The sequence below is a fragment of the Cydia splendana genome, chromosome Z (genome assembly GCF_910591565.1).
Source record: "Cydia splendana chromosome Z, ilCydSple1.2, whole genome shotgun sequence".
Lineage (NCBI taxonomy): Eukaryota > Metazoa > Arthropoda > Insecta > Lepidoptera > Tortricidae > Cydia > Cydia splendana.
In genome coordinates this window covers 24,546,035-24,561,041 of record NC_085987.1, presented here as the reverse complement: position 1 = coordinate 24,561,041, position 15,007 = coordinate 24,546,035, and the positions used below count along the sequence as shown (strand labels likewise).

The 15,007-nt window shown below is 41.0% G+C and overlaps 1 long non-coding RNA gene across 1 annotated transcript in view; it reads right to left on the bottom strand.

Moving 5' to 3' along the window:
- The window catches only part of LOC134804924 (uncharacterized), a 421,906-nt gene that overhangs the window by 201,387 nt on the left and 205,512 nt on the right, over window positions 1-15,007 (bottom strand). The gene's annotated exons all lie outside the window — the stretch shown is intronic.

The following is a 15,007-nucleotide window of genomic DNA, read 5'->3' as shown; positions in this document are numbered from 1 at the left end:
GATTCGTCTCAACAAGACCTTGGACACAAGATAGTACTCAGGATCTGATGATGGAGCTGGAAGGTGGCCACGGGTACCAGTCTACCATGTAACTGAACCACTTCGTGTTTGGGCTCGTTTGATTTGTCGCAACAAGATCTTTGACACAAGGTAGTACTGAGGGTCTGATGATGGATCCGGAAGGTGGTGACCGGTACCAATCAACCATGCAACTAAACCACTTCGTGTTTGGCTTCGTTCGATTCGTCGCAACAAGATCTTTGACACAAGTTAGTACTCAGGGTCTGATGATGGAGCTGGACTGTGGCCACGGGTACCAGTCTACCATGTAACTGAACCACTTCGTGTTTGGGCTCGTTTGATTTGTCGCAACAAGATCTTTGACACAAGGTAGTACTGAGGGTATGATGATGGATCCGGAAGGTGGTCACCGGTACCAATCAACCATGCAACTACACCACTTCGTATTTGGCTTCGTTCGATTCGTCGCAACAAGATCTTTGACACAAGTTAGTACTCAGGGTCTGATGATGGAGCTGGACTGTGGCTACGGGTACCAGTCTACCATGTAACTGAACCACTTCGTGTTTGGGCTCGTTTGATTCGTCGCAATAAGATGTTTGACACAAGATACTACTCAGGGTCTGATGATGGAGCTGATAGACAGGTACCCGTCGCCACCTTCGCGCTCCATCATCAGACCCTGAGTACTACCTTGTGTCAAAGATCTTGTTGAGATGAATAAAACGTGCCTAAACACGAAGTGGTTTAGTTGCATGGTTGATTGGTACCGGTGACCACCTTCCGGCTCCAACATCAGACCCTGAGTACTATCTTGTGTCAAAGATCTTGTTGAAACGAATAAAACGAGCCTAAACACGAAGTGGTTTAGTTGCATGGTTGATTGGTACCGGTGACCACCTTCCAGCTCCATCATCAGACTCTGAGTATCACCTAGTGTCAAAGATCTTGTTGAGACGAATCAAACGATCCTAAACACGATGTGGTTTAGTTGCATGGTTGATTGGTAATGGTACCTTCCAGCTCCATCATGAGACCCTGAGTACTGTCTTGTGTCAAAGATCTTGTTGAGACGAATCAAACGAGCCCAAACACGAAGTTGTTTAGTTACATGATAGACTGGTACCCGTGGCCACCTTCCAGCTCCATCATCAGACCCTGTGTATCTTCAGTGTCAAAGATCTTGTTGAGACGAATCAAACGAGCCTAATCATGTTACTACATGGTTGATTGGTATCCGTGACCACCTTAATCATCATCAGATCCTCAGTACCAGTTCGTTTTTAAACCCTCGTTGATACAAACTTTACAACCTATAGGTACCAAATGCAATGACGAAACATGTAAATAAGCGAGTAGGTACCTATAATTTCTTTCGAGTAATATACCTTCATAAGTACGAGTATGGGGCTATTCATAAATTACGTCGTTTCAAATGGGAGGAGTGGGGGGGGGGTCTGGAGATCGGATGATGGTAACATAACGTAGGAGGAAACAGATTCATCCGAAGCTTGATTTTTGGATGATTTGAGGGGTGGGGGGGGGGGGTCAAAAATCGTCAAAAATAGATGACGTAATTTATGAACAGCCCCTATGTACATTTGCACTGCATTTAGTATTTTCGTACTTACCAAATAACAGTTTTAGAACTTTAAAAGTTAAGTACAGTTAGTGTTGTTATGGTTGATTTCAATATGCTTCGCGAAGGATCAAGAATGTTTAATCCATCATTGTAGTGCGAGTGTGGTAGAAGGGATCGGCATACTGAGCTCGCACGGCCTGCCGCAGCGCGTAAAATACCTAAACTCGCTCAACGCCGAAATGTAATAGCGCTCTTAAGTAAAAAGGCGTTTAAGTACTAGGCTAGGTTTGAAGCGTGAGGCTAGAGGGGGGCCTCACGAAAGTTTAATATCGATTACTAGGCGAATAGTGAACTTTCTCGTGAAACAAAACAGAACCAACCTTTAAGAAATTGTACGACGATAAATCTCTGAAAGCTCACACCTTTTCAATAAAACATGGGCCGAGGGCTTACAGACTTGTTTTGTGAATACAATTACCCTATATTTTGCTTTTATTTTCTTGTTTACATCAATGTATCCATAACGTTATTTGCAATATGAACTTACACGGTATATTAACGTTCTCTATTCTCTACAACCACGTATTAAGTACTTTTTGATCTCAAATTAGATTAGTTTCGTAATAAAATTCGTAAAGGCGTCCACCTTCTACCTAAACAATCATAATTCTGATGACTAAGTTTCAAATACGATCCTTTTTGACTTGGTATGACTAGAAAGTTAGACTAGATTATCTTAAATTAGACTGGGAAAAAGTGCAAGCAACTAAAAGCATGCTTGGGCCGATCAGAGATGTAGATGGAACTTGGAGGCGTAGGAAGAATAGGGAGCTAGAGGAGCTGGTTGCGGTGCCCAATGTCTAGATCACCTGGAGAGCATGGGAGAGGATCGTGCTGTGAGAAGAGCGTATGTCGGACACCCGGGTGGAATACGTACGTCTGGGCGTCTCAGATACCGCTGGAGTGATGATATGCCCTAAAAACCGCCCTCGGAATACCCAACTGGCGTGAAGTGGCGCAGAATAGGGCAGAGTGGCGCTCTGTTGTATCGGAGGCCAAGGTCCTTATTGGGTCACTGAGCCAGTGAAGTAAGTAAGGGAAAGGTTAAACATATTACGATCCACCGTTTGTTCGTTTTACCATATTTTTTGTAGTGAACTGTCGTGTAATATCGACCATCGTTTGTTGGAAATTTATTTAATAAATTTGGAAAATGGATATAAAGGCCAATCAAATTAGATTTTTTTGAAGAATTAATTCCTAGCAAGCTGGAAATAGTTTTAATACTTTTATTTCGTCCTTAATGCGTCTAATCCGAGTTTTCGCAATCCCAGTTTTTTGCTCGTAGATCGAAAACGGTACGTGTAACGGAAAACTTTTTCAAATCATGATGAAAATTCATATCTAAGGATCCGAAAGGTACCTTAATATCTATTCTTGTCAAAGTTGTAAAAAATGGCCACCATTTCGAATTTCATTATTTTTGGTATAATCATCTTAAAAATCCGACGACAAAAAACGCCTTTTTCTCAGTGTCTGATCCACCAAACCTTGCTGTTAGTGCCATTGTAATTGATGGTGGATTCCTTCTACATCGGGGGTTCGATTGATTGGCCTAATAAGATCATTTATAATAATGACATAGCCAAGAAGAACGACGTCGTGACCCTTTAAATAAGTCGAATAGCTGCCTGCAATCGACACTACATTTTCATCTACCCTCTCCACTCCATCACGTTTTTTTCCTCATCGGCAAAACACAGCAGCCAGTGACGAACACTCGCTTCACTTGTCATCCGGCACCATCCATCATGGCGTGGCGGTAACCGCCAAAATAAAACGTGCTTTGTCCGCGCGCGTAATCACCATAAAGATGCATTCATACCTACTAGTTAAATTTGCAAATGTTCACTTTTGATTCGCAATATACAATATGTACGTACATAGGCTATGTAGCTAGTTGATTTACTAATGAGTAGTTAATATACTTATTGCATATAATAACTATTGACTTAGTAGGTATAATAACTATTGATTATTCAATGAAACTATCCTTTTTACGTGGCTCAAGGAGGTTTTAAACTATTAATTACCTTATAGTAGGAGATCCCACATATATTATATGGTCGACCTTCACCAATCTGTCTGACGGATGAAACTATGAAAATATGAAAGAAAATATGTCCCAGAATATAAATAAATAGGGTTGCCTAAAGAAATATGGTCAAGGCTATTTTTAATAAATTTTTGAAAAATAATTTTTTTCGGCAAATTTCACCGATTTCTCTGACGAACGAAATAAGTTTCGATGGAAAGTATACAACTTGTACAACATAAATCAACTAGGTTGCCTATCTTTTTCCGGTCACTATTAGGTGGTTGCCGTGTTTAAAGAGGTGATTTTAGATCGATAATTGCACTCATCTGTCTGACGTTTTTTGATAAAGTGAATATTTTAGGAAATAATAGCCTCGAAAGAAACAAAATGTACGTGAGGATTTTTCGTGTCTACCCTATGGTGTGGGATGTTGTTGGAAAGGTCTTTCAAAATGAGTAGGGGTTTTCGAAGAACATTTTTTGATAAAGTGAATGAAATAAACTCAATTATAATAATCATGCATGTATTTAGTATATGCATTTGTTTGACAATCATAAGAATATTGACATAGAATTTAAATGTTATAAAACCAAAGAGCTAAAAGGAGGCCAGATCACCACATTCGTCCCATCCCATCCCTGATCACATCTCTTCGATAAGTCGTCGAGGTGGTCTTGTTGCCCGTTGACTACGGCGCTGCGTAGGTGAATTTGCAGGTGAAGGGGTAGGATCTGGGTCAGGGGACAGGCTTTCGTTGTTTCCTGTTTGAGGTGGAGGGCTCATCAGGGTGGAGTTAGGAGTGGCAGATGAGATTCGCGACGCACCAGGACTTGAAGTGGCATCGGGCGTACGAAACATATCTGTTGGGGGGGATGAAAGAGATTTGTATGACGAGGAGGTTTGAGGTGGTTCATGGTGACTTGGAGGGTTATTAGGCGATGGTAGTCGAGGTCGAATATGATCAGCGTGTCGCCTGATGACGTTTCTAGTAGGCGTTGAAATCGTAAAAGAGTAGCGATGTCTCCGCTCTGCTATAATTCCTGGTTGCCAGGACTTTTCAAGCCGGGTTCTATGGTATACTGGATTGCCGGGTGTATAATTTGGCTTATCCATTGAGGCCTCTATATTGGCCTTCACTTGCTTGTACTGTAATTCTCTCCTTTTGCTAGGTCGAATATTTGACAATAAAGTATTTATTTGACGTCCAAACATCACTTCTGCTGGTGATTTGCCCGTAGTATTGTGGGGTGTAATTCTGTACGTGAAAAGAAACTCTCGTAAACGCTGGTGTTGGGGTTCTGTGCCAGACGCAAATCTTGACTTAAAGGTCCTCACGAGGCGTTCCGCGAGGCCATTGGTTCTTGGATGGTAAAGTGATGATCTAATATGCAAAATGCCTTGATTTTTACAGTATTGTTTGAATTCGGATGACGTGAACTGTGGGCCGTTATCAGATACAATTATTTCTGGGAGACCAAACATGCAGAATATGTCGTCTAACTCAGCACACAATTTCGACGTGGTAATATTCTTCATAGGTTTGATTTCTATCCATTTCGACAAGGCATCGCTCAAGACTAACCAGTAAGTACCTTCAAAAGGGCCTGCAAAGTCGATATGGATCCTTTCCCATACTTTTTCTGGGATAGACCACGAGTAGACTGGAAGTTCAGGGCAATGAGGTCTATTTTGTTGGCACCGACAGCATCTCTTGACATATTGGTCTACGTCTTCATCAATGGATGGCCACCAAACATAGAACCGTGCCAGTGCCTTCATTGCTGATATTCCAGGATGCCCCCTATGGAGATATGCGAGGACTTTAGGTTGTAGTTTTTCTGGAATTACTTACCACTCTGCCTTGCCACAATATTATTTTATTTTCTATTGAAAGTTCGTTACGCTTTTTGAAGTAATGCTTAACGTCATTGGTAAAGTGCATCTCTCTCCAACCGGTTTTTATACATTTTAAAACCTCTGATAGTATGACGTCTTGCTTGGTTGTCTCTTTCAAAAATTCCTCAGAGAGATGTAAATCTGCCATTCTGGTTCCTAGAAGACGTGACTCGATTCGATGTACTGCACACTCTATTTCTGATGGCTGTGTTTCAGCGTTTGGTAATCTGGAAAGGCAGTCGGCTAATATGTTGTTTTCGCCTTTCTGGTAACATATGTCGTAGTTATAGCAGCCGATTATTAGTGCCCATCTAACGAGTCTGTTGTTTGCTACTTTAGGAAGATTACGCTGAGATCCCAATATATGAATTAATGGCTTGTGATCAGTAAGTAAAGTAAATTTGGTTCCTCGTAAATATTGGTCGAATTTTTTAATTCCAAACAGAATTGCAAGTGCTTCGCGGTCAATGACTGAATACTTAGTTTCCTATGTTCGAAGTTTCCTTGAGGCAAAAGCTATGGGTTGTTCTGTGTTTCCATTTTTGTGATATAATACCGCTCCGACGCCTATCTCTGACGCGTCACATGCAAGAAAGATTGATCTGTCTTCGTCAAACGCGGTAAGTGGTTTTGATAAAGCAATACATTGCTTAGTAGTTTCGAATATTTGATTTTCGTGTTCTGTCCAACGCCACGGTTGTCTATTCCCAGTAAGTTCATGGAGATCGGCGCATAGTCCATGTAAATGTGGTATAAAACGTTCATAGAAATTTACAAGGCCCAGAAATGATCTTAATTCTTTAGAGTTAGTAGGTGCCGCAGCTTTCGAAATTGCTTCAAGTTTTTCTTTTGTAGGGCGTATGCCGTTTTTGTCTATCGAGTGGCCAAGATATTCTATTTGATTTTGTAGAAATGAACATTTTTTTAGATTTACTTTTAGGCCTGCTTTCTGTAGTCGCTCGAAGATGACACTAAGGGTGCGTAGGTGTTCCTTCACGTCTTCTCCGGCTATTGCAACGTCGTCAAAATACACTGCTGTGTTAGGAATGTCCCTAAGTAGTTCGTCTAAGTAATGTTGAAATATAGAGGGCGCTGTCGATATTCCAAAAGGCATTATGTTATACCTAAAATATCCTAGATGTGTCGAGAGTGTTAGGTATTTCTTGGATTCCGGTGCTATTTCAAATTGTAGGTAGGCGTCCTTGAGGTCTATTTTTGAAAAAAAATTGCCTTGTGCTAATTTCTGTCGTAGTTGATCGAAAAGTGGAACGGGGTGCAAGTGCTTAATTAAGACAGGATTTAACGTACTTCTGAAATCTCCGCATATTCTGATGTCGCCGTTCGGTTTCACCACGTTAACGGTGGGTGTCGCCCACTCTACTGGTGTTACATTTGGGTCCACGGGGTATATAATATTGTCAGCCACAAGGCGCGCAATTTCTTTTTCTATGTTCTTCTTCATTCCAAACTTGATAGGTCGTGCTGGTAAATGTACAGGTACTGCTCCTTGTTTTACGTGAATATTTACAAAGTAGTTGTCCACTTTTCCAAGCTTTCCGTCAAAAAGTTGCTTGTACCGGTCAATGACTCGTTCTAGTGTCGTCGGAGTTACTTCCTTAATGGAGTACACAGGTTTGGGGAACTCCATTCCAAAGGTTTCACTCCAGTGTAACCCAAAAAGCATCGGATCTGCGTGTTTCATGACAACCACGGGGGCGATTTTCTGTTTCCCTTCGACTTCTACCGTGACGTAGGCGAGCCCCTCTGATTTGAGCTTGTGATTATAGTACGCTTTTAACTTAGGGGGTTTCGTTAATTTTGGTGCACCTATTTGCCGCCAAAGAGATGTGCTTATGATCGAGTAAGCTGATCCTGGGTCCCAGTCCATAGTACAGCGTCTTCCGTTAATAATAACATCTATTCTCTTACAGTCTCTGTTTCGCGTTGGAGTGACGTTACATACTAGATCGTCTTCAGTGTCACTATCTTCCGAAGAATCATCATTCGTGTTAAAAGATGATCGGGACGATCCTGTGGTGTTTGTTACACGTTGTGTTTTGTACCTGAGTGTTCTAGGTTTGTGTTTAACTAGATAAGCTCGGCCAGTTTTTATACAGCAGCTTTCATAGTGTCCTTCTGTGCTGCATTCTTCGCATATGTGTTTCTTTGCTGGACAATCTGTTAGGTTATGTTTGTCGTGCTTGCCGCAACGTAGGCATTGGCTAGAACGTATTTTTCGGGGGCTTCTGTAGTTCGTTGATTCTTGTTTGTCAGATCTAGGATTAGCTTTCTTCTTGATTCTTTTAACGTTTGTCGATGGTGTGTCGTTTTCGGCTTGTTCTCGTGATTGTGCGATTGAAAACAATGTGGCAAATGTCACCTCTGTTGCCTGGCCGTTAATTAATTCTGTTAAGTTAGGCCACTTTTGTTTTAGATCTGTTTCGAGTTCCGTGTGATTAAGGCCTGTCGCAAAACGATCACGAAGCTGGCGCTCTAATAGTTTGTCATCGTAACTGCAGTCTATGCTCAACGCCTTAAGACGGTTTGTGTAATGTTCCATGGACTCGTCATTTTCTCTAATGCAACTCCAGAATTCTATGAGTGCGCGGTATCGTGTTTTCTTGACTCGGTATAGGTCTAAGAGCTTTGTACGAATGTCGGTGTATGTGCTATTTTCAAAGTTAGGGGTAAGTGCTGTCTTCAGTTCCCTAAAAATGTCAGGCGTCATACAATTTAGTAGGAGGTCTTTCATCATACTGTCATTTGTGCGTACTGCATGTATTGTGCACTTGGCTTCAAAAAAATCTATGTAGTCACTCACCCTGTAAGTGTCGGGGTTGAATTTGTTCATGTTGAAAGCTTTTAGTATAGCGACTTTGTTAGGGGACTGTTCCTGTGCAGTCGTGTTAGCGCTCGTCACGCTGTTGTCTGCCTGTGTGGAAACCGCTTCCGTTCGTGTTGCGGTAAGAGCCATACTTAATATTTTCAATATTTGTTCTTGTTGCGTTTGTTGCACGCTCAGAAACTGAGCGAATTGTTCGGCGTCCATTTCGTCGCCAATGAAATAAACTCAATTATAATAATCATGCATGTATTTAGTATATGCATTTGTTTGACAATCATAAGAATATTGACATAGAATTTAAATGTTATAAAACCAAAGAGCTAAAAGGAGGCCAGATCACCACAGTGAATATTTTCGGAAATAATCGCTTAGAAAGAAACACAATGTGTGTGACAATTTTTTTATCGTTTCAACCTTATAGTGTGGGGTGTCGTTCGATAAGCCTTTCAAAATAAATAGGGGTCTTTAAACAACATTTCTTGATAATAAAAAGGTTTTTCCTTCTAACTTTTGGACCAGCTGTCCAAAAAATATGAAAAAAAATCATGAAAATAGTGCTTAACAAATTTAATCAATTAAATTAAAACAAACTTGATCAGTTAAGCCGTTTATGAGTTATCGCTAAAAGTCTTCCCTTCTTATTTTAATTAAAAGCCTGGCAACCCTTATTTGTGACCGGATTTTCGCAGGCAACCCTATACCATTGTATTTGCAATAAAATTACCATCATTTTGATGTATAATTCAAGCAAACCTAGTTGATTTATGTTGTACAAGTTGTATACTTTCCATTGAAACTTATTTCGTTCGTCAGACCAATCGGTGAAATTTACCGAAAAATTTATGTTTTCAAGAATTTATTAAAAATAGCCTTGACCATATTTCTTTAGGCAACCTTATTTATTTATGTTCTGGAACATATTTTCATAGTTTCATCCGTCAAACAGATTGGTGAAGGTCGACCATATGTGGGATCTCCTACTATTAGCAAGAATTAATGCGAGCGAGGATGGATATAAAGTCGAATGTAAAATGGGTTTTATGGACGAGTTGTCCATCTGTACTTTTCACTTCGATTGCGAGGAAATGAAACAGCAACATATTGTAAATGCTAATTTAATTAAAATTATAGTTCCCACCCGTGAACTTTATGTTTCTTTTTTTCAGTATATAGGCACGTGACACCTGACTCAGGTCGTTACATACTGCTCAGATGTGAAAACATTTATATAAAAAACCGGCCAAGTGCGAGTCGGACTCGCCCACCGAGGGTTCCGTACTTTTTATTATTTGTTGTTATAGGGGCAACAGAAATACATTATCTGTGAAAATTACAACTGTCTAGCTGTCACGGCTCATTAGATACAGCCTGGTGACAGACAGACGGACGGACAGTGGAGTCTTAACACATTCGATACCACTAAGTGCTACGGGTTACGCTCGTAGCGCGTAGCCACGGTTTCGTCGTATGTAGCGCGTAGTCGCTACGAACAGTGTACCCGACAGTCGGGTTCTTGGTGTTGAATGTGTTAATAATATGGTCCCGATTTTACCGTTCGGGTACGGAACCCTAATAAAATGTGTGCGTGTTAATAATATAAAAAACACACATTTAAGAAATAATAACTACTTAAATGAGATCAATGAATAGCTATTATAAGTATTTCATGAAGTTTTATTGTGGACTTTGGCTGTTTGTATTAGAGATGCAACGGATAATTGATTGGCCGGATACCGGATGTTCGGCCTGACCTTCGGTCGAATATTCGGTATCCGGCCGCCGAATATTCGGCCGGCGAAACTATACCTGTAGGGTAGGTGGGAGTTTCACTCAAACGCCAATGTCAACGATACTTTTATTGACTATGAAAACTTATACATATAGGTGCATACATTTATGGGTTCATACAAAACTGGTTACTCCCTATCTACGTAATATCGAATAACAGACGGCAAGGTTGAGCACGCCTGCTACCGATGCAAATTGCCAAGGGACAGTCGGGAACCTATCGCCAAGGCACTAGCTAAACCTAGGGAGGTCAGGGAGAAGACTGCAAGTGGCTATTGAACTCCCGACCCATTGAGACTCGCCAAAGGACAGAGGTGTACCTATCGCTAAGGCAGTCGCTAGCTAAGTGATCTAATGCGGCGCGGACTGCGGCTTTTATTCGGTCCGGTCGGCGATCGTCGTGCGCGCTCGGTGCTCCTCGGTGGCTGGCCGGTGTGACGCAGTACTGTGCGAGCGAGAAAGTATTCGAGCCCGCGCGTCGTGAGAATTAGTATTGTTACATTCTCCCCCTCTGGTACTCGGTAACGTCCCGTGAGAGTACCAGGATCAGTATTGTTACATTCTCTCCCTCTGGTGCTCGATGACGTCCCGTGAGAGTACCAGGATCTCTGGCACACGTATGTCTGAAGAGAGAGTACCAGGACAGGACTTGTGTAGAACGATGTCTCCTTCAGTTTCGCCAAGTTGGCACTATCTTACTGTTACTGTCTGAGAGGGGTTCCGACGGAACCCTCCCCCTGGAGTGAAGCTGGTCTGATAGCATACATCAACTGTATTGGTGTTACTGTGGATATTCTGTTGCTACTTTGTCTTTAAGTTGTATTGTTACTACCTTCTTTAGATGATTCGTCGTTTGCCTCCTTATTTATTTCGTACAGTCCCATTTTTATACGTAGGGTACTTCAGAAAAACAATGTCGGGTAGATGCAACTTCTTCTTTAAAAGAGTGGGTAGTTGTCATTGTTGAGCGTGACAACTCACAATGTAAAAATACCAAGGGACAGTCTATGAACCTATCGCCAAGGGACCTAGGTAAGTCTGGGAGAAGACTGCAAGTGGCTATCGAACTCCCGACCCATTGTGACTCGCCAAAGGACAGAGGTGTACCTATCGCTAAGGCTGCCACTAGCTAAGTCATCTGATGCGGCGCGGACTGCGGCTTTTATTCGGTCCGGTCGGCGATCGTCGTGCGCGCTCGGTGCTCCTCGGTGGCTGGCCGGTGTGACGCAGTACTGTGCGAGCGAGAAAGTATTCGAGCCCGCGCGTCGTGAGAATTAGTATTGTTACATACCTACTTTTCAGTTTTCAGGGGTGCTCATTGTGCAGATTTTGACCTGTTTCGTAGTGAACGTTCGCGCGGACTCATTTCTTAGTACGAATTATGACCGTGACTGTTTCTTAAATCCAATTTGTTTACTCCGAAATCAAGCAAAGTTATTATCGGGTATCCGGCCGAATAGTAGATCGCTATCCGTTATCCGGCCGGATGTTAAATTAAAAGCCGGATAGGCCGGATACCGGATAGTATCTGAATGTCCGGTGCATCTCTAGTTTGTATCCTTGCCTTGGTCGAAGAGCCGTAACACACTACCGCACCGCACCAAGGTCATTGTGGGACGCACAGAAAGAGATATCGCTTTCTCCCTCTTACTTATGGGTGCGTCCCACAATGACCTTGGTGCGGTGCGGTAGTGTGTTACGGCTATTAGAATGCTAACGAAAGGAAATAAAATAAAGAGTTCTCTCTATGAAGTTAAAGTTGTTCGTTGTGCTGTCGGACCGATTGCTTTGGCCTTCGACGAAGCTTTTACTTTATTTAGGTACATTCGATTAGAGAGATTATTACTATTATTACATTAGAGCATAAAAAACGAATTTGCCTACGCACAACATGAAGATGTACTTTTAGAGCATGAGAAGTGAAATAGTTATTTGTTTTACAAGGCGGCAAAGTAAGTAGTTGTTATGGAATCTTGAGCGTTGCGAGGGTTTCAAGGCACGAGGGTCAAGCAAATTTAGCCACCGAGTGAAACACAAAATTTTTCACCACACCAACACAAGGAAAATACTAACTAAAATATCAAACAAAATCAAAGCAAATCGATTCAAAATTAATGTTATTAAATATTTATCATTCAAAATCATCATAAGTCAACTCTACCAGCCTCGGAGTAAATATCTATGGAGTAGAGACGCGCACTAATTTCTATCTGAAAAATTCTGTCGTTTTTGGCGCGGGGGACGAGGTAACGCACACAAATAATGTTAACACTAATGCATTTTTAGCATGCGTCGCTACACACGCACACGACAAAATTATCAAACACTAGCAAAAACTATATTCACACAAGTACAAGAACAAACACAGACAACCCTGTCCGTGAACGAGATGACGTCAGTTCTAAGTAAACCTAGATAGTGCGAGGGACGCGCCGATAATATTGTCGATAAAATTGACAATGAATTTTAATTTCTGATTTTATCAATTATAATAAGAATACAATATCAAGTCTTTGTACCAGCATTTTACTAACTTATGATGATTTAGATGTTATTTCTAATAGTTTGTCAATTTGTTTAGGGCGAATCTTGCAAGCTGATATAGAATGATTTTTTATTATCAGTTCATTAGTTAATATTTTACATGTTGGTTTACTTCTGAAAGCAATGCAATATACTATCGAGCATGCAGATCTGATGACAGAGATGGAACGCGGCCATAGGATGTCATTTAAGGGATATTGAGTAGGGGATAATTAGTATATATATCGGCGGTAGATCGTAAAATCGGGCATATCGAGATAATCCTAGGCATATCATGAAACGCCGCCATTTAATAATCTGCCGTTTGCATTTTTTGCCACGGCTAGTGCTGCATTCTATGTGGCATTTGGAGCAGAATGCGTAGGTACTAGGTAGGTACTAAAATCACACGCTACCCAAACACGTACTATAAGTAGGCTGTCAAGCCATTTCAATGGTTATCATTTGCTAAAATTAGGACATCCTACTTATTCGATATGCCTAAATGTTGAGGTTTGAACGGTATGGCTGGTGGTCACTAGTCAGATCATGACATGCCGGCGTTTCACGATCTGCTTAGGAATATCACACCTTGAAGTTAGCACGATATGGCTGGTGGTCACTAGGCAGATCATCATCTGCCTAGGAATATCACTCCTTGAGGTTTGTACGATATGGCTGGTGTTCGCTAGGCATCATGACCATCTGTATATTATTCATTATGTTTATATCGATTTTACCGATATTGGTTTTTATGGTGTCCCATCACTAATATTGGTACGGTGATACCAGAGTAATAAATTAAAAGTGCCTATTTATGGAAAGTGACAGCCGTAAATACCTTAAATTAATAAAATATTTGACATGTTAAATAAAAATATATAGCTGGTCAAGCAAATCTTGTCAGTAAAAAAGGCGCGAAATTCAAATTTTCTATGGGACGATATCCCTTCCCGCCTACATTTTTCAAATTTGCCGCCTTTTTCTACTGACAAGATCTGCTTGACCAGCTATATGTAGAAACTAAAGGAAAAATTAATTAAAAAAAAAGAGTCTATCGGTAATTTTACGTTATTTAGGGGTTGTGCACAAATCACGCGAGATGTTTTCGACTACTTTTTGATCCCCCGTCCCCCTTTTCTTTATTCTTATAGATCTATTTATTTGATTAAATAGATTAGGTTGATATGAAACTAAGGTGTTATATAAAAATAATGTGTTACATAAATTATATGTGACGTCCCACGGGTAAAGGTACCTTATGGGGGTTGGCGCTTACGCTATTATTAACACCGCTCCAATATTATTGCGGCGGCATGCGACGTAAGCGCCGGCCGCCATAAGGTACCTTTTTCCATGGAACGTCACATATAACAAAAAGCAACACAAATAGGGCATATTACTGCAATGTTCTGCCGCCAGAGTGTAGCACTAAGCTAGCTAGTAAATTTTCTCTTTTCTCTTTATCGCTCAAATATGCAATAGTGATAGAGAGGTTAGATAACGAAATTTAAATTTTCTTGTTCCGCGGCGGACCCCCAGATTGTGATGGATTGTGGTAGTCGCGCCCCCTACGCAGAGTTTCGCATAATATTTCCTATTAGAAATTCTACTCGTACCTAATTAATATTTAGAAAGTCTTCTTTAGAATTACCCTAAAATAGATCTAATATCATATCACTGGTATCACTGTCAGATTGACAATGTTTTAAGTTAATGCACTATTTGATAATATTTAGATGTAATAGTACTTACATATGATAAGAAACGTGTTCTTTTTGTAGACTAGACGTTTCCGATCTCATTTTGCACGAGAAAACGCTGCAATTCGGCATTTTCGGCTCCTATCATTCCGCTTAGACTGACGTTTGCTGAATGGCGTATGACGTGTGGCAACTAGTTTTATATAACCTCCTTGACCGGCGGCCGCGATCTTTTTGCAGAGGGGAACGCCTGTTAATGGCCGCTCCATAGATATTTACTCCGAGCTACCAGCAAACATAAGAAAACTACTCAACATTTGCATATGATTAATTTGCCTCACATGTGAATAAAATGCAACTTTCTTATCAGTGTTTGAACAATTAAGAGAGCCTTTACCAGCTGGTGTAGTGAAAAAGCTTTTGCCGCTTTTAAAATACTTTTTGTCGCTACTGTAGTGTATGTGGTTATAGTTAATTTATCAAATGATGCAAAATAAATCCGACTATGCTTGTCATAATGCCATTTTAGGAACTGGGGGCCGATTTTTGAT